The following is a 21,202-nucleotide window of genomic DNA, read 5'->3' on the forward strand; positions in this document are numbered from 1 at the left end:
GAGGACCCTCTAAAGGAGATAACGGATGCCATGTCCCTAGTTTGGAACGGATGGACCCGGAATTTCCTGTTCCTTCCATCCAATCTCCTGCTGAAGGTCCTCAGCATGCTGAGATCCTTCCAAGGAACGGCAGCTCTAGTGGCTCCCAAATAGCCCAAGAGCAACTGGTTCCTTCTAGTGAGGGAACTGAGGCTGAGGCTGAGGCTGAGGTAGTATAGACTTCTTAGAAGAATACAAGTCTAAGTCAACTAGAAGACAATATGAATCGTCTTGGAAAAAGTGTGTTGCTTTTGTTAAAGCAAAAGGACCGAAAGAAATTTCAATGGACTTTGTCTGTCCTTCTTTATCCACCTTCATAATCAAGGTCTGGCAGCTAACACGATAACTACGTGTAAGTCAGCCTTGACTAGACCTCTTCTATATGCCTTTCATTTGGATCTGACGAACAAAATCTTTAACAAGATCCCGAAGGCATGTGCTAGACTTAGGCCTACAGCTCCTCCAAAGCCCATTTCATGGTCTTTGGACAAGGTCCTACATTATGCTTCATCTGTGAACAATGAAGATTTTTCTCTCAAGGATCTAACCCAGAAGGTTATTTTCCTGTTCGCTATAGCCTCAGGGGCTAGAGTTAGTGAAATAGTAGCCCTATCAAAAAATGAGGGTCATATTTAGTTCACAGAAGTGGTAGAACTGATCCATCTTTTCTCGCCAAGAATGAGCTACCCACTAAAAGATGGGGTCCCTGGAGAATCTGCCCTCTGAAGGGAGATGTCTCTCTATGTCCCGTAGAGTGTCTAAAGGTCTATCTTCGTAGAACTTCAGACTTCAGGGGAGGATAGCTCTTCAAAGGAGAAACCTCAGGATCAAACTTATCTCTAAAACAACTGAGGGCGAAGCTCTTCTACTTCATTCGCAGAGCGGATCCTTACAGTACACCCGCAGGTCATGATCCGAGGAAAATTGCTTCATCACTGAACTTTTTTCAGTACATAGACTTTAAGTGGATTCGCTCATATACTGGATGGAAATCATCCAGAGTGTTCTACAAACACTACGCTAAGCAAGTCCATGAACTGAAGCATTATGTGGTGGCGGCAGGTAGTGTATTAAAACCTGTCGTCTAGTGCTGCGATGAACAGTAAATTAATTGGGACTATAATTAGGGTGAAAAGGTGTTGACACTTCCAGTGCGATACCTTTTAAGTGAGTGTCACCATAGTGACACTAACACTGTTCAAATTCACAGGTGTGGAATTATACAGATAACACTTGTGCCGTTTGTATATAGTACACAGTGTTGATAGTATACAACATTTACAGAATTTATATTGGGAAAATTTATCAAAATTTTCAGCTTTAGAGTGGCACTCATCATTTCTTCTCTTTCAGGGAGGAAAAATATTTTCTGTATACATTGCACGTATAATTCCTTTAACACGTTACATTCGTTACACTCGTTATTCCATTTAGTCATTTATTCGAAATAAATGTCTATTAGAATGTAATTGCGTCCTAATTCGCCCTGCAATTTGCACATTAAATATGCCAGAGTTCTCTTACTTATTTATTTAAGTAACCTCATATCATTGTATGCTTACAAACAATGGATATAGTTGACACTTATATTGTTCCGACAATATATACATACCAAGAGACCGTTTGTATATCTGGTGGATACTTATGTTTGTTCATATAATATATGCTAACCTTGAGGCCACTTTTCTACTTCCCTGCAGGGGGCAGGAAGCTAACATTGTCTATGATTAATGGTAGTGATGGATAACGGTAACGTCATTTGTCTCAATGGTCCAGATGACCATAGAAAAATTGTCCCAAGGTTAAGGCACCTATGAAAATCCACAGATACAGTACTGTACTTTCTAATAATTCTCTGGTAAACTTCCCTCAGAACAATATGGCTTGAGCCCAAAAAAATGGATTTTGAGGGAACTGAAAAATCTACTTTTGGGTAAGATAGCCATGTCGTCCTGATTGATTTTCTATAGAAAAGGCCTTGGCAGGCTCCCTCACGAAACTACTATATCTGTAGCACCATGCTCAATGCTACTGGGAATAACCGCCATCTTGGATATGGTGCCATCTAGATACTCAATAGTGGTATGGGAGGAAGGGTAACCTTGATAACGGCTCCCCTTTCTAATTTGCCATTGTTCCGTAACCGAAATACAAACCACGCTATTTACATAGGGTATTACTTTCGGCGTAGCTGAAATGGCGAGCCATTAGATTTTTAACGAGGGTTAACTACCCCTGCGCTAGTTAGCAGGGGTAGGGGAGGGGTAGCTAGCTACCCCTCCCCCCTCACACACTGGTGAACTGATTCACTTCGTTTATGGCTCGGACGTTGAACGGATGTCTCTGTTCCCGTCCTCGCATGGCAGCCATTTATTGTTTTGTCTTTACTTAATTACTTACTTTCTTTACTCATGTATATATGTAAACATATTTTTATGTTTATGTATATATTTGAGTATAGAAATCAGTAAGTTTCCTTTTCAGTGTTCGTGCTGTGTGTGTGTGTGTACGATATCACCGTGTGGCCACCGGCAGTCAGGCCACTACAATGTATTTTCATGGGCCGCGATCTCTTCCTTGGTCCTTCGGTCGCCTCCTTCCACGGGTGCCGTGGGGATTCGTCATCGCTGGACTTATTATTCTGTTCTCCGCTACTCCTCTTTTCCTACGGGGAAGGTGGGGTTCAGCGTAGGATCGCGAGAGTGTAGTTTGACTACGGTCTCTCTCTCTCTCTCTCTGGAGGTCGTTCACCTTTTACTACGTTTTCTACGATAGCTCCTCCTTTCGGGTGGAGTTGCTACCCTGTCTTTTTATCTCAATTATTTTTTTGTTATTAAAGCTAATTGTATTTGTTAACTTTTCAGCTTTTTAGAACGTTTCCCTTTGGGGTGTTTCGTTCTTACTTTTAGTGAACATTCCTTTATGAATTGCATTTTTATAACTGTTATAATTCAGTTTTGGTTACAGTTCTCGCCCTTCCCCCTTCCCGTGAGTGTAGGTGGGGTTGGGTCTCTTGCCTGTTATGTAATTCTTGTGTTCTTTTCCCTCGGGTTTCCTCTTCGGAATCTTCCCGGGGGAATGAATGTTAACTAATTACTTTTTATTTTCACAGTTAACTATCTGTTTTCCGTTTGCCTAATGTAACAACGAAGCAGAGCTGTCTTGTTGGGACTCGGGGAGTCGGCTGTTGCTGCCTCCTCTATAGGACTTCATCAGGGGTGTGTCTCCTTCTCCTGGTAGTTCTCCCGAGGCACCCGACAGCTCTTCAGTTCATGTTAGAACTCTCAGGAGGTTCGCCTCCTTGGGTGGGTAACTTCCCTTCCGAGGGAGGTTACCTGCCCAGGTTTGAGTTTCTTTCCCTTTTGGGGGAAACTTCTCTTACCTTTAATAATTATATGTTCCTGGTCCTCCGGCGGTTTTGCTCTTGGTGCTGAGCGACCGCTTTTGTAACCTTGCTCAAGGGGCTGAGCGGTTACTTCTCGGACCATAGTTTTTATGCGACTATGCTCTTGGTGCTGAGCGGTCTCACCTGCAGCTACGCTCAAGGGGCTGAGTTGCTGCAGGAGCGCCTCTTCGGAGGTTGGCTCCTAGGTCACTGGCTGACCCTTCGGCCCTTGGGCTCCATCTTCAGTCTCTTCTACGAAGTTTTCCTCTCTCGTTCGCAAGAGAGGACACTCATAGAGACTCTTCTTCGGAGGACTCCTTCTGCTGTTGTTGCTGAAGGCTCAGTTCCCTTCGGGGGACAGCTGAGCCCTACGGTCTCTCCTGCGAGTGTTTCTTCCCTCGGGGGGAAGTTTCACCACAGAGACTCCTCTTCGGAGGTCTCCTTCTGCTGTTGTTGCTGAGGGCTCAGTCCCCTTCGGGAGCAGCTGATGCCACGGTCTCTCCTGCTAGTGCTTCTCCCCCTTGGGGGAGTTCACTACAGAGACTCCTCTTCGGAGGTCTGATGATGGGGCTCCTGCCTATGGTCGTCTTCATCTTCTCCCTCCCCGCAGAGGATCCTCCTGCCAGACCTTCTCCTGGAGGCAGATGCGCTGTGGGCGCCAATGTACCTCGTTTCCTACGAGCACCGGTCCCTTCGGGGCTAAGGGCTTACTCCACATTGTGGGTAAGTCCCTTAAGTGCCAGGTTTTACCTGTGCGCCCACGTTTTCCTGCGCGCGAGCTCTTGCGCTCTCCTGCTGTGTTCCAGACTTCTCTCCTGCTGTGTTCCAGACTTCTCTCCTGCGATCTCCTGTAGCTGAGTCTCGCCGTAGATCTCCTGATCGCCAGCGCTCACCTGCGCACCAGCGCTCACCTGCGCGCCGGCGCTCACCTGCGCCTCAGAGTCCTTCTGTGCGCCAGCCCTCTTCAGCTCGCCAGCGCACTTCTGCATGCCCTTTCCTGCTACGCGCCTTGGGCGCCAACGGTCTTCTGTACGCCCACGATCACCTGCGTGCCAGTACACATCTGCGCTCCCTTTTCTAATGTGCGCAATGCGCGCCAACGTTCGCCCTCGCGCCCACGATCTTTGGATCTAGGCACAGGCAAGGAGATTGTTCCTTCTTTTTACACCCTCGTTCGCTTTCTCGCCAGCGCACATCTGCTCACCCTTTTCCTGATGTGCGCAAGGCGCACCAGCGTTCTCCACGAGCTTCCAGATGTGGGTGGAGGCGAAAGTCTTGATTCCTTCACCTCCTCGCCGACGATCTTCTGTGCTCTAGATTTGACCGAGTCTCTGAGCGCCCGCGCGCCCACGAGAAGTCTTCTGTACTCGCCCACGAGCGTTTGCTATTATGCGCAACCTCACCATCTGGTTCTGCCCTTCGCTGATATCTTCTGGCCGTGCAACCGCGCTCCATCGATCTCCTACACGCCGGCGATCTCCTAGCGATCGCGCACGATTCTTCGCCTGCCTGCTAGCGTTTTTAACGCGCCAACGCACCCACGCTTCAGATCGCCGTACGCGGCCACGCGTTGGCTCTCCTGTATGCGAGCGGTCGCTACGCACCATTGCTCGCCAACGCGCCATCGCACCATTGCTGGCCGACGCGCCATCTCCCGCAATGAACCATCGCTCGCCAATCGCTCCAACGCGCCATCGCTCACTTACGCGTTTTTCGGTCTTCCGACCGCGCCCACGTGCCCGCGCGCCCACGTGCCCGCGCGCCCACGCATCCTCACGCGCATGCGCACACATGTTCGCCCGCGCGCGAACCAACTATTGTACCATCGCGCGAGCGCCAAGGGCGATTTCGACCGCGATTCCCGTCGGGTTTTCGCAACACGGGCAACCTGGCGAGTGTTCCTGGAGCGCGTACTTTCAGATCATCGTAGTCACAATCTTCACCTCGTAAGCGCAGAGCATGACATGTACAAACCGTGGAGAATCTTCAGAAGAATCTGGGTAACATTCTTCTCCCTCTTCAGGCAGGCCCCATCATCCCTCTCCTCAGGATCGCTTGATTCCCTTCCCTCCAACGGTGGCTGCTGACACTGCCTCTGTCAGTCGTCAATACTTCGAGATCATGGTGTAGCCTGATTTAGCTCTTCCTCTCCACCATTCCGTGCAACGAACCTTCCGGGGTTTTTCCCTCGAGAAACTCTGCGCCGGGCAGGTGACATTTTCATCTCCGGAAATCTTGAACCAGGAGGAAGCCGCGAAGTGTGCCAGGCAGGTCACCTCGTGGCTGATCGTCGAGCTTGAGTCTCTGGCCATCCGGTTGCGACCCGAGGTTTTATACAACCTCCAGGAAGGTTATAGAACTTTCTTCCTCTCGGACACGTGCACCTTTCGTTTCCCGACACCAAGTGTCGAACTTGGGGACAAACTCGATGTTAAAGCATTGAGATGCAGTGACCGAGAGGTTTTCTCTCGTTGGTCCCTACCGTGGATTTCGGCAACCCAGACTCTCTTCCATCCTTGGAAGGGGCTTATTTCAGCCCAAGGACAAGGAACGAGCAACGGAGAGGTGGGGGGAATCGTATCATGATTCGCTTCTCCAAGGCGCTTATATCCAGTCCCTACAAGCCTCCAGCGCCTCAACTTCTACAGCCTCGTTCAGCCTAGGACATCAGAACCGGCACGGGCAGCTAGACAAGGTGTCTATGCAGCCTCACCCCTCCTGTCGGGGACGAAGGGTGAGGAGCCCTCCTGGGAGGGCAATAATCTTAGAGGGGGCGGCCTAGGCCGCAAACGCTAGGATTGGCAACCCCTACCTGCATCCCCCAGTGGGGCGGGGATGCCTGGATTTGCGCCTTCAAGTGGCAGCAACTCGGGGCCGATTCCTGAACGATCTCCATGATCAGCCAGGGGTTTCGTGTCCTGTATTTTAGCATCTCTTCCTCCCCTGTCAGCGAATCCGGTGTCGCTGAGCCCCTATGACATGGGATCGGCAAAAGAGGTAGCCCCTTGGGCAGAGGGCGAGACTATGCTCTAGAAGGATGCTCTCCAAGGTTGTCGGCGGCTCCCCACAAGGTTCTTCAAACGACTCTTTCTTGTAAGAAGCGCCTGAAGGCTGGCGACCCGCCATCATCCTCTTTGCCCTGAACAAGTTTGTCGTACAAACTTCGGTCAGTATGATACAACAGTTTCGATCAGACTTGTAGGGAAACGACAAGACTTCACGTGCATACTGGATCCGAGAGACAGGTACTTCCAGATCCCAATCCATCCGTCTTTACAGGAAGTACTTGGAATTCAGCCTAGGCAACAGATATACCAGTTCAAGGTGCGGTGCTTCGATCTTTCCTCAGCTCCGCAGGCATTCACCAGGAAGTTCATCCCGAACCCTCATGTCCACACAGGAGCGGCATCCGCCTCCTTCGCTTTCTGGATGACTGGTTACCCGGGTGGTTTCGGTATCAACCCTTCTTCGACGCCGAGACAAGCCTCTGGGACTTTGCCAAGATCTAAGGATCATGGTAAATCTCGAGAAGTTTTCTCTGTTTCCATCGCAACAACTGGTATATCTAGGCTTAATTTTAGTCTCCAGTCTCCGTTAAGCCTTCCCTTCAGATGACAGGATAGCAAGGCGGAGGAGAGTAGGAGAACCTTTCCTCAGGCGAGGAGAGTCTCCAGCCCTTTTCTGGTTACGCCGCCTAGGTCACCTTCCTCCTTGGCCCCTCTAGTCCCTAACACTTGCCTCGGAATGAGTCTCCTGCTTTAGCGACTCAAGTCCCGGTGGAATCAAGACCACGATTCCCCAGACATTCTGGTCCTATGGGACCTGCCGAACGAGGGATCCTGCAGTGGTGGTTGACCTATGAAGCCTTTGCTAGAGAGTGGATCTTCTCGTCCCTCCTCCGCATTTGATGCTGTCCTCGGACGCGTCAAAAAAGGGGGGGGGGCACGTTCTGAACCAAAGGATCTCAAGCCTATGGCCAGAGCTAGAAGGGTACCTCCACTTCAATTGGCTAGGGATGAAGGCCATATTCTGGCTGTCAACAGTTCCAACAAGCCCCGGCGAGTCACTCCGTGAGCGACAACACCACGGTAGTTGCTTTTCACCAAATGGGGAGGTACTTTTTCATAACAGTCTTCCCATCCTACAGTAGAGATACTGAGATGAGCCGAAGTCCACTCAATACCACTATCGGCTCGCTTCATTCCGGACAAGGAATGTGCTCTCCGACAGTCGGAACAGGGCATCGCAGATAGAGAGTACCGAGTGATCTTTGGAACCCCCAGTAGCGAGCAAGCTCGGACCTTGTGGTCCTGTTCGCGACGACCTTGAATTTCAAGCTGTCGCTGTACTTCTCCCCAGCCCCGGACCCCAAGGCACCCTGCCGAAATGTCTTCCCACATCGGTGGGACAACATCAACGTCTACGCCTTGCCACAGTTGGGTCTGTGGGGAAAGGGGGCTCAACAAGACCAGACTTTCGGTCAACTGGTCGATGACTCTGATAGCTCCGCTACGGCATCAGGCAGAGTGGTTTCTGAACCTTCTGCATCCCTTGATGGAACTCCCGAGAGAGTTTTCCCCACAACAAGGGCTATAGCAACCACACCACTACATCTACCACAAATCGTAGCTCCGCTTCGGCTCCATGCCTGGAGTCCATCCAGCATCTCCTCACTGAGAGAGGCGTTCCATGACAGGTCGCGGAGCGGATGTCTTGACACCTGCGAAGTCATCCGCAGGGGTCCACCAGGCGAGGTGTAGAGTCTTCTGTGGTTGGTGTTGTGGGAGAGGCATCTCTTCCCTCGATGCCACTATTCCAGCGTTAGCGGAGTTATTGTCCATCTGCGGGAGGAATTGCGCCTTTTGCTCTCGGCGGTAAAGCCTATCGCTCAGCCTGAAGCCTGGCTTTCAGGCTCTAAGGTTAGACAATACCTCCTCGCTGGATCTTTCTTCGCTCATACAAAGCTACGAACTTACCTGCACCCAGTCGGAAGTGAGACCTCCTCCATGGTACATGGCTTGTGTTCTTAGAGATCTTACGGCTTCTCCCTGTGAACCATTACGCTAGTCATCTGACAGGCACCTGACTTAGAAGACGGTGCTCCGGCTCGCTTTGGCCTCTGCCGAGCGTATCAGCGTACTTCATGGTCTCTCGTACGACTTCGCCCATTCAAGAGGATAGGGAGAGGTAACGTTTGGGTTTGTCCCTGAGTCGGTTTCTAGACTCAAGATCTTGGAGTCCCAAACCTTCGGTTCGACTCCTTCAGGATTTCGAGTCTCCGTTCTGTAACAGATGACCTAGGCCTTCTCCTATTATGCCCAGCAAGGAGTCGGAGGTGTTATCTTATAGAACAGCTGCAGTTCGTCCTCACGTGCAGCCCTGTTTGGGAGCACAGGAAGGACGAAGAGGGGGGTCACCAAGAATACCTTTGCATCCTGGATTCTAGGACCATCCATCTTGCCCTGAATCCAGACCCTCCTCCGTCATGTAACATTAGAGCACACGATGTCAGAGGCATCTCAACGTCTCTAAGAAGACTTCTCTGTGACGCAGGTGCTACAAACTGGAGTCTGGAAGCGTCGGACGACCTTCACAGCTCATTATCTGCAGGACGTGACCCACAGGAGCCTCGATACGTTTTTCTATCGGCCTGTGGTGGCTACACAACAGCTGGTCTAACCTCAGGCTCCTTAATGGACAGGTAGCAGAAGGTTGGGGGCATGATTGAAAGAGGTATGTCTGGCCCTTACTTCTTTCTTCATCCTCCCCTCTCTTGGGGAAAGCAGCATCCTAGGTTCTCTGCATAGCTGACCTCAAACCTCTGCAGGTACTGTAAACCCTGCTTCCTTGTGTTCCTAGTATAAAAATGATACTGTCGCGTCCCCCATACCCTGACGAGGTGGTATTGGGAAAGTCCTAGTCCAGAATTCCATCTAAAGGTCTTCAGGTCGACTGCCTAGGACAAGTCACGCTCCTTCCCTCCACACACAAGCTTATGTAGGCCGCACACTCCTTGCGGAGCAAGGAACTTGCGAAGTGCAGGGACTCTTTATTTTTTTTTTCTCGAAGTGCTGCTCACTAGGATTCTGAGTCCCCAGGTAAAGTCAAAGCCAGTATGGATGGGGACTTTCCATCCTTCCTAAAGGGTAAGTCACCCTATGTAAATAGCGTGGTTTGTATTTCGGTTACGGAACAAATGACAAATTCGGAGATAATTTGTATTTTTCCTAACCATACAAACCTTAGCTATTTACACATATTTGCCCGCCAGCCCTGTCCCCCAAGTCAAGTCCTACCTCTAAGCGAATTGAATCAGTTCACCAGTGTGAAGGGGGGGAGGGGTAGCTAGCTACCCCTCTCCTACCCCTGCTAACTAGCGCAGGGGTAGTTAACCCTCGTTAAAAATCTAATGGCTCGCCATTTCAGCTATGCTGAAAGTAATACCCTGTGTAAATAGCTAAGGTTTGTATGGTTAGGAAAAAACGGATTTTGAGCGAAGCGAAAAAACGGATTTTGAGCGAAGTGAAAAATCTATTTTTGGGTGAGATGGCCATGTCGTCCTGATGGAAGTTCCTATAGGGTAGCTTCCTTGGGTATATTACAACTACGGCGATATTCCCAGAGAATTTACCTTAAGGTACCCAGAATTCTAACTCCTGGAGCGAATATCCCTAATAAAAGAACCAGGGATATGGCGAAATATCAGAGGACGTATTCTTGACACGCCACATGGCAATCTGCACCCCGAACAGAGATAACAATTCGAAGGGGTCAATTGGCAAGAAAACGAAAACGAGAAAGAAAAGGAGAGCCGCTCGCAAGGTATCTCTCCTCTCCCGTTTCGTAAGCGTGCATTGCGCCGCTCACGGCACCATCTGTATTCCTTGTAGCGATACACGAGGTGCTACAGATACTGTATGTAGGGAGGGGACCTACAGCCCTTTCATAGAAAGGGAAGGGCGGGTCCATCAGGACGACATGGCCTTCTCACCCAAAAATAGATTTTTCGCTTCGCTCAAAATCCGTTTTTTGGGCTCAAGCCATGTCGTCCTGATGGAAGTATACCAGAGCATTACTGTATCTGTGGATTCTCAAAACGTGCTTTACTCCCCGGAGGTATTTCCCCGGTCAACTAGACCTAGAGACCTAAGATGTTACCGTCATACATCTTTTCAACTAACCTTAAACCATGTTAGTTCTTCCTGCTCCCTACAGGGAAGAGTCCTACTAGACTCTGGAAAAGTCTCGAAGAGTACATATACCTATGTATGAATAACAGACAAGCCAATATAGTGGTCTCACCCTATATCATGTAAAGCATAGTTTGTAAAGAACCACTGCGTCAATATGAAATATCGACCAGTTCTCCGTTCAATACTGTATTGGACAAAGGTTTATATCCGAGTAGGAGGAAACTTGCATATCCGCCACCGTCCCCTTAGGGCATGGAGTCCTCCCGCTAAGGGAAAGCATAAACCAATGCAAAAAACGCTTGCATAAAGGAACAATCTATTAGAATTATCCCAGATAAATATACATAGTACGTAATGCTCAATTATTATCAATAAATTGACACAGGTGAAGGAGACGCAAGGTTCACAAGAACTAGTTTATTGACAAACAATAAACAAAACAGGTTAACAACAATTATATATATATAAGAGGAGGATAACCAAAAAATAAGCATAAGCATGATAGTAAACAAAAACTTGTTTATCTGAAAGAAAAACATTAGCGCCACTTTTAACATACCGAGGTATCAAAATTGTAAAAGTCTGTATTACTAAATGAGTCACATTAGCATTGGAAACGCTCGGCACACATGTCTGCACTTATGCTAGGTTCACCTTGGAAAATGGAACAGTCAACGTGGGCAACCCCGTGCCCTCACACTTAGTTTGTAGAACAGTTTGTAACTACACACTCACCCCGGAATTAATCGTCCCAATTAAATCCACTGTTCCTCGCAGAGTTAAACAGCAGGGTTAACGACACAACCCACTGCTACCACAGACCTCTTTAGTTGCTCCACTTGCTTCGCATAGTGACGAAAGAACACTCTGGAAGACTTCCAGCCAGTGTATGAACGAAGATGTTCAAAATCCATACAATTAAAGAAATTTAAGGATGAGGCAACTTTCCTCGGATCGTGACCTGCGGGTGTACTGTCAGGATCCGCTCTGCGAATAAAATATGTGATTTTCGCCCTGAGTTGTTTCAGTGATAAATTTGAGCCTGATGTTTCTCCCCTGAATAGTTGACCACCCCTGAAGTCTGAAGTTCTACAAAGATAGACCTTTAGGCATTCTACTGGACATAGAGATGCATCTTCTTTCAGAGGGCAGATTCTCCAGGGACCCCACCTGTTGGTGGGTAACTCGTTCTTGGCGAGAAACGTAGGATCCGGAAACAGGTTCAGCTCTCCCCCATCCAAGAACTGAACGCGACCTTCCTCTCTCGAGAGGGCTACAATCTCACTAACCCTGGCCCCGGACGCGAGTGCAAATAGGAAAATAACTTTTTGGGTCAAATCCTTTAACGCACACTCCTCATTGTTCAACAGTGAAGCGAAATGAAGAACTTTATCTAAAGACCATGAAATGGGCTTTGGAGGTGCTGAAGGTCTGAGCCTAGCACAGGCTTTCGGAATTTTATTAAAAATCTCGTTAGCGAGGTCGACCTGGAAGGCATATAAAATGGGTCTTGTCAAAGCAGATTTACACGTTGAAATCGTGTTAGCTGCTAACCCTTGACTATGGAGGTGGATGAAGAAAGATAAGCAGAAGTCCGTCGAGATCTCTTGCGGATTCTTCGCCTTGACAAAGGCCACCCATTTTCTCCAAGATGACTCATATTGCCTTCTAGTAGATTTGCACTTATATTCCTCTAGGAAGTCTATGCTGTCTTTCGAAATCCCGAAACGCTTTCTCACCGCTAGGGAGAGAAAATCATGAGCTGCAGAGTCCGGGTTTTCTGTAATGAAGCGCAGACAGTCGACTTCTGGAAGCGCTAGGTCAGAACTGGATCTGGTAACGGTAGAAACTTCAGCCGTAGTTCCAATGCCAGCGGGAACCACACGCTGTTCGGCCACTTGTGAGCCACTATTGCCGCTACTCCCTTGAAGGATCTCAGTTTGTTGAGGACCCTCAACAGAAGGTTGTGAGGAGGGAACAGGTAAATCCTGGACCATCTGTTCCAGTCGAGGGACATCGCGTCCACTGCTTCCGCCAAGGGGTCCTCGTACGGGGACACGTAAAGGGGTAACTTCTTGTTGTCTTTCGTCGCAAAGAGGTCTATCTGCAGTTCTGGGACTTGACTCAAGATGAAGGAGAATGATCCTGCGTCTAGGGACCATTCCGACTCTATCGGTGTGAACCTGGATATAGCGTCCGCTGTCACATTGCGGACTCCTTGAAGGTGAACTGCCGACAGGTACCACTTCTTCTTTTCCGCCAATCGAAAGATGGCCAACATCACCTGGTTGAGAGGTGGTGACCTCGATCCTTGTCGATTCAAGCATCTCACAATCACCTCGCTGTCCAGCACCAACCTTATGTGGATCGAGCGACGCAGGGAGACTTTCTTCAAGGTAAGGAGTACTGCCATAGCTTCCAGAAAGTTTATGTGAAATGTCTTGAATAGATTGGACCAAGTCCCTTGGGCCTTCTTCTGATGAGAATGACCTCCCCACCCCTCCTTCGAGGCGTCTTTGTGAATAGTCAACGAGGGGGGAGGTGGCTGAAGAAGTACCGACTTCTTTAGTTGCCTGGCTTGGGACCAAGGCCTGAGAAGAGTACGTTAACGAAGCGGAACTGGTCTTCTCAGATCTCTTCGCGCGTTTGATGCATAACTTATCCAAACTCCGGTTGCATTCTTTAGCTGTGCTCTTAGCACCGGGTCTGTTACTGAAGCAAACTGGAGAGAACCCAGCACTCTCTCCTGTTCGCGTCTTGATATACTTTCGGAATCCAGAAGTCTCTTGACAGAACCAGCTATCTCCTTCCTCTTCTTCGCCGGGATGGAGAATCGGTGTGACACTAGGTCCCAGTGGATTCCCAACCACTGGAACTTTTGAGATGGAGAAAGTTGAGACTTTTTTCTGTTGATCTTGAAGCCTAGATACTGTAGGAACTGGATCACCTGCAGGGAAGCTTGCAAGCATTCCGTCTTGGATGCTGCCCACACCAGCTAGTCGTCCAGGTAGGCTACCACCTGGATTCCCTTTAGGCGTAATTGTTTGAGAGCTACGCTCGCAAGCTTCGTGAAGATCCTTGGGGCTATGTTTAGCCCGAATGGCATGGCTTTGAAGGCGTAGAGTCTTCGATGTAGTTTGAACCCTAGGTAGGGGGAGAGTCGGCGATTGATTGGAACGTGCCAATAGGCGTCTGACAAATCTATGGAGACGGTAAATGCACTCTTGGGCAGTAAGGTCCTTATGTGTTGCAGTGTTAGCATCTTGAACTTGCAGTTCACTATGAACTTGTTGAGTGGCGACAAGTCCAGAATGACTCTGAGTTTTTCTGAGTCCTTCTTAGGAACACAAAACAGCCTCCCTTGGAATTTGATGGACTTTACCCTTCGGATCAATTTTTTTCTCCAACAGTTCTTGAATGTACTCCTCCAGAACGGGGGTGGAGTGTTGGAAAAATCGACGGCACGGGGGTGGAGTGCTGTACCAGCTCCAACCCAGTCCATTCTTGAGTAGGCTGTGGGCCCAGGGATCGAAGTTCCACCGATCCCGAAAATTCTGAAGTCTCCCTCCTACCGGTATCACCTCACTTTGACTGCTGTCCTGAGGTCTTGCCTCCCTGACCGCGACCACCCTTGAATCCCCTCCCCCTTGAGGGGCGTCTAGACGAGCCTCTGGCTGCTCCTCTAGGCTTTGCTCGAAAGGTAGTTGACTGCCCTTCGAACGTTGGGTTAAATGCCGGGGACTGCGTCGACACGGCTTGGGGTACCCACTGGAATGTGGTCGGGGTTTGTGCCACCATCTGGGGCACTGAAGGCATAGGCAATTGCTGTTGCTGTTGCTGTCTGAATGGCTTGGCTGGCCGAGAGGGTAGCCTAGTCTTCTTAGTCTTCCTCTTTGGTTGGGGACCCTCATCCGGGAAGACTTTCTCTTGAGAGATAGGCCCCACTTCTGGAGAAGGTTTCTATTCTCCGTGGCGGCCTTATCTACAACCTCCTTGACCGATTCGCTAGGGAAAAGGTCTTTGCCCCAAATGTTGGAGGAGATTAGTTTCCTTGGCTCGTGCCTCACCGCAGCCGAGGCGAACACGAACTCCCTACAAGCTCTCCTCGCCTTGACGAAGCTGTAAAGGTCCTTCGTCACTGTGGCCAGATGAGTCTTAGCCACTACCATGAACATCTCATGAACCTTGGGGTCACTTGCCATTGTCTCAAGATTGGTTTGAAGAGACATTGAGGCAGCCAGTCTTTCTTTCGTCTCGAGCTCCCTTCGCAAAAGAAAGTCAGACAGCTTGGGGAGGTTCTCACCGAACTGACGTCCGGCAATGTCAGCCTCCAACTTCCCGACTGAGAAGGTAAGATGGACGTCCTTCCAGTCCTTGTGGTCCGTGGGTAGGGCCAGAGACAAAGGTTTACACTCCTCCAAGGAGGGGCATGGCTTGCCAGCCTCGACTGCTTTTAGCACAGCCGCAAACCCTTTCTGCATAAATGGGAAGGCTCTAGAAGGAGAGGACACAAAGGAAGGGTGCTTCTTACTCAAAGCAGGAACCTTTGAGTTTGTGAAGCCCCTCTCTTTCATCGAGCACGATAGCAAAGCTTGAGCCTTAGCATGGTCCATAACTATGACCTCTTTCGGCTCTGTCTCCTCCTTTGAAGCTGGTTCCTTCCTCAGACGGACATAACAGTCCGGATACGACCCCTTGCTGGGCCAGAATTCCACCTCCTCAAGGGGAACTGAGCCCAACTTCTCCGACATGACGATCTTTCCAGTCGTCATCGGCATGTGCTCAGCATACCTCCAAGGGTTAGCATCAGAGTACAAGGGAAGGTCTTTCACGCTGAGCCTCTTCTGGGGCCCACGTAATGCTGCAAGTCTCCGCATCTCCAGCTCCATTGCCGCCGCCTTCTCATTATTTTCCCTCTGCATCTGTTGGATCATTCCAACGATGGAGGAAAGGGTCTTTCCCAGCTCTTCTGGGAGAGCGGACGATGTTGAGGGAATAGGTTCAGAGGCCTGAACCGGAGTAGCCGACACCTCGTCGGCCTCTTCCTCTTCAATGTCTGGAGCCTGATCTTCATCCTGGTCTTCTGCCAGAAGGTCCTCTTCCAGACGCTCGGACAGCTCCGACATCCTGTCGTCCAACTGGATGTCCTGCAGGGCGACCGCGACTTCAGCATCCACAGGGATATGAACTACCGGTATCTCCACTTGAGGCTGGGGAATCACTGCCTCAGCTGACGCTCTGGGGAAAAGGTAAGCCCTCATCTTCTCACTTGGAAGATAGGGCCCAGAGGTGTTCTTCTGGAAACCCCTTACCCAGGCACGAAGCTTCTCCCTTGCTGCATCCCTTGACTCCGCCGTCCTAGGGGAATCAAAAGCCTCAGCAATCAGGTTTGTGCACACGGTACATACCTGCGGGTCCCAATACCGGAGATCACCTTTGGAGACAGCGCATGCTGCGTGCCTCCTACACAAATCATGTCCGCAGAAGTTCTTGCTGCGGACGTTGCAGAAGACGCTTCCACACTTCGGATGGTCCTCCTGTAAAGAGAAGAAATTTCCATGAGTATCAAGTGAACTACGTATCACTGAATATACATAGCTTCATAATTAAACAGAAAGGAAAGACACACACTTGTGTTTCCCGCACAGTCAATTGCTGCAACCTTCCAGATAATAAAATCGTATGATTAATCTATCTTAGAGCAACCAATGAAAAATTTCCAGAGGAAACAGGTGTAGCTCACACCTAAAGGATGATTTTAAAATACCGGATAGTAGACAAGAAAGAACTCACTTTCTTTATCTGTAAGGCAACACCAAAGGGCTGTGCAAGATAACACAGAATTGTTAGAAAACACAGTGTTGTAACAATACTATACTGTAGTTTTCTCCCTACAGTATATACTATACTGAAAAATACTGGTTACAGTATAGAAGGTAATGTGCCGGCCGGCACACATCTTAACTAGATCTAAAGTATACTACTTAAGAGCTATAAGGCGGCAGAACGCTGGTTCAAATGCATGTGCCGGCCGGCAATAACTGCCGGCCGGCACATGCATTTGAACCAGCGTTCTGCAAGTGCCGGCCGGCAACTACACAAGGTAGCACCCGGCTGCCGGCCACCACTCGTAGCGACCGACAGACAATGGCGTGATAATAGCCGGCCAGCAAAGGTATACAACCGATGCCGGCCGGCAGCAAAAGAACCAGAGAACTCCGACTGCCCGGCTGCCGTCCACTTAGGCCGGCAGCCGGCTAGGGTACAACACTAGAAGAAAACAGAATGGATGCCGGGATAAGAGACTGTACTACCTCATAGCCCGGCAACCCGAAAGAGTGCACATAAGGAAGGGGAGAATATAATTTCAGGCTTCCTGACCAATGCCATCTGGCTCTACAGACAAACATGGATGAGGGACCAAGAGATGTCCGGGGAGCACTCAAAGCAGAAGACCTTTGCCGGCCAGCACACTCTGCCGGCACACTCTGCCGGCACACTCTGCCGGCCGGCAAGGGACTGAGTCAACTCCACATCCTAACCTATGCTAGGTACAGATGTAGAATGACGGACAGTAATGTAATGGCTAGGCCATTACAGAGGAAAGAGGGGGAAAGGACGAAGAGGGTCCTACCAACCTTGCTTTAGAAATGAATCACCCGCAGCCAAGAAAACTCATCTTAGCCTAAGGGAGATCCGAGGAGGGAGGCCAGCAATACTTGCTGAACCGCAGGACCAAAGCAGGGAAGGTGTTGCTGTTCCCAGAAAAAGGATCCTATCCTCGCTACCGAGAACAGCAACACTGGACTAGTCTGCTAGATCACAAGAAGAAGGAATCATCTCGTACAGAAACCTTCGAAAGTGACCTAAGGAGGCTAAGCCTCCTATGTCTGTGTCAGTCTAGCAAGGGAGTCTCATCCACAAGCCAGACATAACAGACTCAGACTAAGAACTCTGATGTTCTGCCCCCTCTCTGAAACCAGACTTACTGGAAACAGGAAGGAACAGCAACACCCTAATATAGTTGTATCGAAAGTTAATTCAGATAAACCACTAGGGTTAAGCCCAAGGCTTAAACAGAGGGAAAGGGATTGCACACCTTCTCCGAAGAGAAGAGAGCAACCGGGGAGTGTGAGAAAGTATACTAAGGCCCCATAGGCAACTTAGCCTAGGCGCCAAGAGAATCGATTACCTAAATCACCGAAACTCACTCGTATACTATCTTGGAAGAAATCAATATAATCTTAAACAATACTAAAAGCATCATATAAAGAAATCCTATGTAACGCTAAACAGCTAAAATTATTAAAGCGAAACAGCCGGGAACGTCGCTCTGGCTAACTAACTAACTCATACCTAGCGAGCGACAGCGTCCAGGACGCCTCCGGTAGGCAACGGCTCTTGTAACAAAGATATTACTATTAATCACTTTGAAAATTACCAAGAGCCTACATTTATACATAAAAGAAATAATACTCAACTTATCAGAAGCAGGAGAAGTTGGAGAAAGCATAATTAATTGATTAAATCCAAGAATTGCGAGAAACACAGGAAAAAAACACCGAGTTGTTGAGCTACGCAAAAAGGAATGCAGATGGCGCCGTGAGCGGCGCAATGCACGCTTACGAAAGGGGAGAGGAGAGATACCTTGCGAGCGGCTCTCCTTTTCTTTCTCATTTTCGTTTTCTTGCCAATTGACCCCTTCGAAGTCTTATTTCTGTTCGGGGTGCAGATTGCCATGTGGCGTGTCAAGAATACGTCCTCTGATATTTCGCGATATCCCTGGTTCTTTTATTAGGGATATTCGCTCCAGGAGTTAGAATTCTGGGTACCTTAAGGTAAATTCTCTGGGAATATCGCCGTAGTTGTAATATACCCAAGGAAGCTACCCTATAGGAACTTCCATCAGGACGACATGGCTTGAGCCCAAAAATATAAATTATCTCCGAATTTGTCATCTCTTCCCCCTCGAGGCGAGAACGCTATTCAGGGTGAAGATTGCTATGTGTCGTATCAAGATATACGTCCCCTGATTTTTGCGATATTCCTAAGAGAAATTTTAAGGATATTGGCGCCAGGAGTTAGAATTCTGGAGACGTAAGGGAAATTCTCTGGGAATATCACTGTAGTTCTAATATCCATTGGAAGCTACATATAGGAACCATCCATCAGGACGACATGGCTATCTCACCCAAAAATAGATTTTTCGCTTCGCTCAAAATCCGTTTTATTTTTCCACATACCGTTTATTGCAACAATATATTTTTACCCCTAACTATAACTTTAAGGACTTTTTAACTTGGATGGAAATCCTGTGCCCTAGAGGATCGACTACATATGTTTTTAGTACAGTATACATTCTTAGGTATTTAGAGTATCACACACTTGGCATAAATAAAGGGACTGAAACTTCTATTTTCAATGCCACAAACAGCGATCCTGTCTGCAAATATACATTTGTAACCATATTTGTTGATATAAGGCTATTGTCTAAGGTAGAGTTGTTTCATTATGAATAAGGCAATACATATATCAGTGTGATATACGTACTGTACCTATGTATGTACATACAATACATGTTTATGGCTAGAGGTTACTGTGTTCATTAAACATGAGCAGGCCTTGGTGGATTAGAATTGTTTTGACGTGAAATGAGATTTATATATTTAAATCATGTTTCTAGGGATTTTTGTGTAATTGATTATTGATGTATTTGAAGACAAAAATGTAGTTGTTCCGTAACCGAAATACAAACCAGGCTATTTACATTGGGTTTACCTTTTAGCGTAGCTGAAATGGCGACCCATTAGAATTTAACGAGGGTGTATTACCCCCGCGCTAGTTAGCGGGGGGGGGGGGGGTAGGGGAGTGGTAGCTAGCTACCCCTCCCCCCCCCTCTCACACACCGGTGAAGCTCACTTTCACTTTTGGCTCGGACTGGGACAGACGTCTGTCTTTGTCCTCGCTTGACAGCCATTATTTGTTTTGTCTTTACTTAATCACTTACTTTTCTTTTACTCTATATATAGGTAAACATTTTTCATGTTTCTATATATATTTGAGTATAGAAATCAGTAAGTTTCCTTTTCAGAGATTTGTGCTTGTGTGTGTAGTGTACGATATCTTCGTGGAGCCCTCGGCAGTTTAGGCCACCACGGTGTAATTTTATGGGTATCGAGTTTGACTTCGGTCTTTCTCTCTCTCTCTCTCTTGAGGTCATTCACCCTTTAACTACGTTACTCGCCTCTGTAGCTTCCTTCCCATGTGGGGCGCTTGCTACGCCGTACGTTTTGTCTCAATTAGTTTATGAATCTAATTGTATTTGTTAATTTTTCAGCTTTGTAGAACGATTCCTTTTGGGGTTTTCGTTTTTTCTTTAGTGTTCATTCATTTTTAAATTACATAATTACATAGTTACATAATTATAATTGTTATAATTCTGTTTTGGTTACAGCTCTCCTTCCGTGAGTGTAAGTGGTTGTGAGGGCACGTGCCTGTTGTGTAATTCTTGTTTTCTTTTCCCTCGGGATTCCTCTTCGTAGCCTTCCCGGGGGAATGTATGTGTACTAATGATTTTTGTTTTATTTTTTTACAGTTACCGATCTAGTTCGTTTCTGTAATATGGCAACGGTGTGAGCTGTCTTGTTGAGGCCTGGGGATTCGGCTGTTGCTGCCTCCCCTTTGGATTTTCGTCAGGGGCGTGTCTCCTTCTACTGGAAGTACTTCCGTGACGATTAACAGCTCTCCAGTTAATTTTAGAACTCTCAGGAGGCTCGCCTCCTTGGGTGGGTAACTTTCCTTCCGAGGGAAGTTTATCCTGTCCAGGCTTGAGTTTTTCCCCTTTTGGGGGGTTCTTCTCTTGCCTTTTTTTTCATGCGACTATGCTCTTGGTGCTGAGCAGTCGCACCTACAGTTTCGCTCAAGGGGCTGGGCAACTGCAGGAGCCCCTCTTCGGAGGATTGCTCCTTTTAGGTCACTGGCTGACCAGTCTCTTCTACGAAGTGTTTCTCTTTCGTTTGCGGGAGAGTACACTCATAGAGACTCCTCTTCGGAGGATTCTTCTGCTGTTGTTGCTGTTGGCCTCCTTCGCCGTAAGGCTCACCGTCCGCCTCGTCGTAAGGGCCTCCCATCTCCCTATAAGGGTGCTAAGAGGCGCCTTTTTGAATCTCCGTATGCAGCCTACAACTCCTTCTTCTTGATCGTCCGCCCCTGGTGCAGATGGACAGCAGTCTGACCTCGTCTTCCGACGGGCAACGGTCTTCCCGACGGACAATGGTCTTCCCGACGGACAACGGTCTTCCCGATGGACAACGGTCTTCCCGACGGACAACGGTCTTCCGACGGACATCAGTCTCCCGACAGACAACGATCCCTTCGGGGCAAAGGGTTGCCTCCCACGGGGGTTCTTCTCTTGCGTGTCAGGGTTCCCCTGCGCGCCCTTCTGCCAGCTCAGTGCTAGCGCACAGGCGCTCTCCTGCTCATCAGCGCTTTGCTGATCGCTAGCGCTCTCTTGTTCGCCAGCGCTCTTCTGCTCGTCAGCGATCTCCTGTTCGCCAGCGCTTTCCTGTTCGTCAGCGCTCTCATG

The sequence above is a fragment of the Palaemon carinicauda genome, chromosome 3 (genome assembly GCF_036898095.1).
Source record: "Palaemon carinicauda isolate YSFRI2023 chromosome 3, ASM3689809v2, whole genome shotgun sequence".
Taxonomy (NCBI): domain Eukaryota; kingdom Metazoa; phylum Arthropoda; class Malacostraca; order Decapoda; family Palaemonidae; genus Palaemon; species Palaemon carinicauda.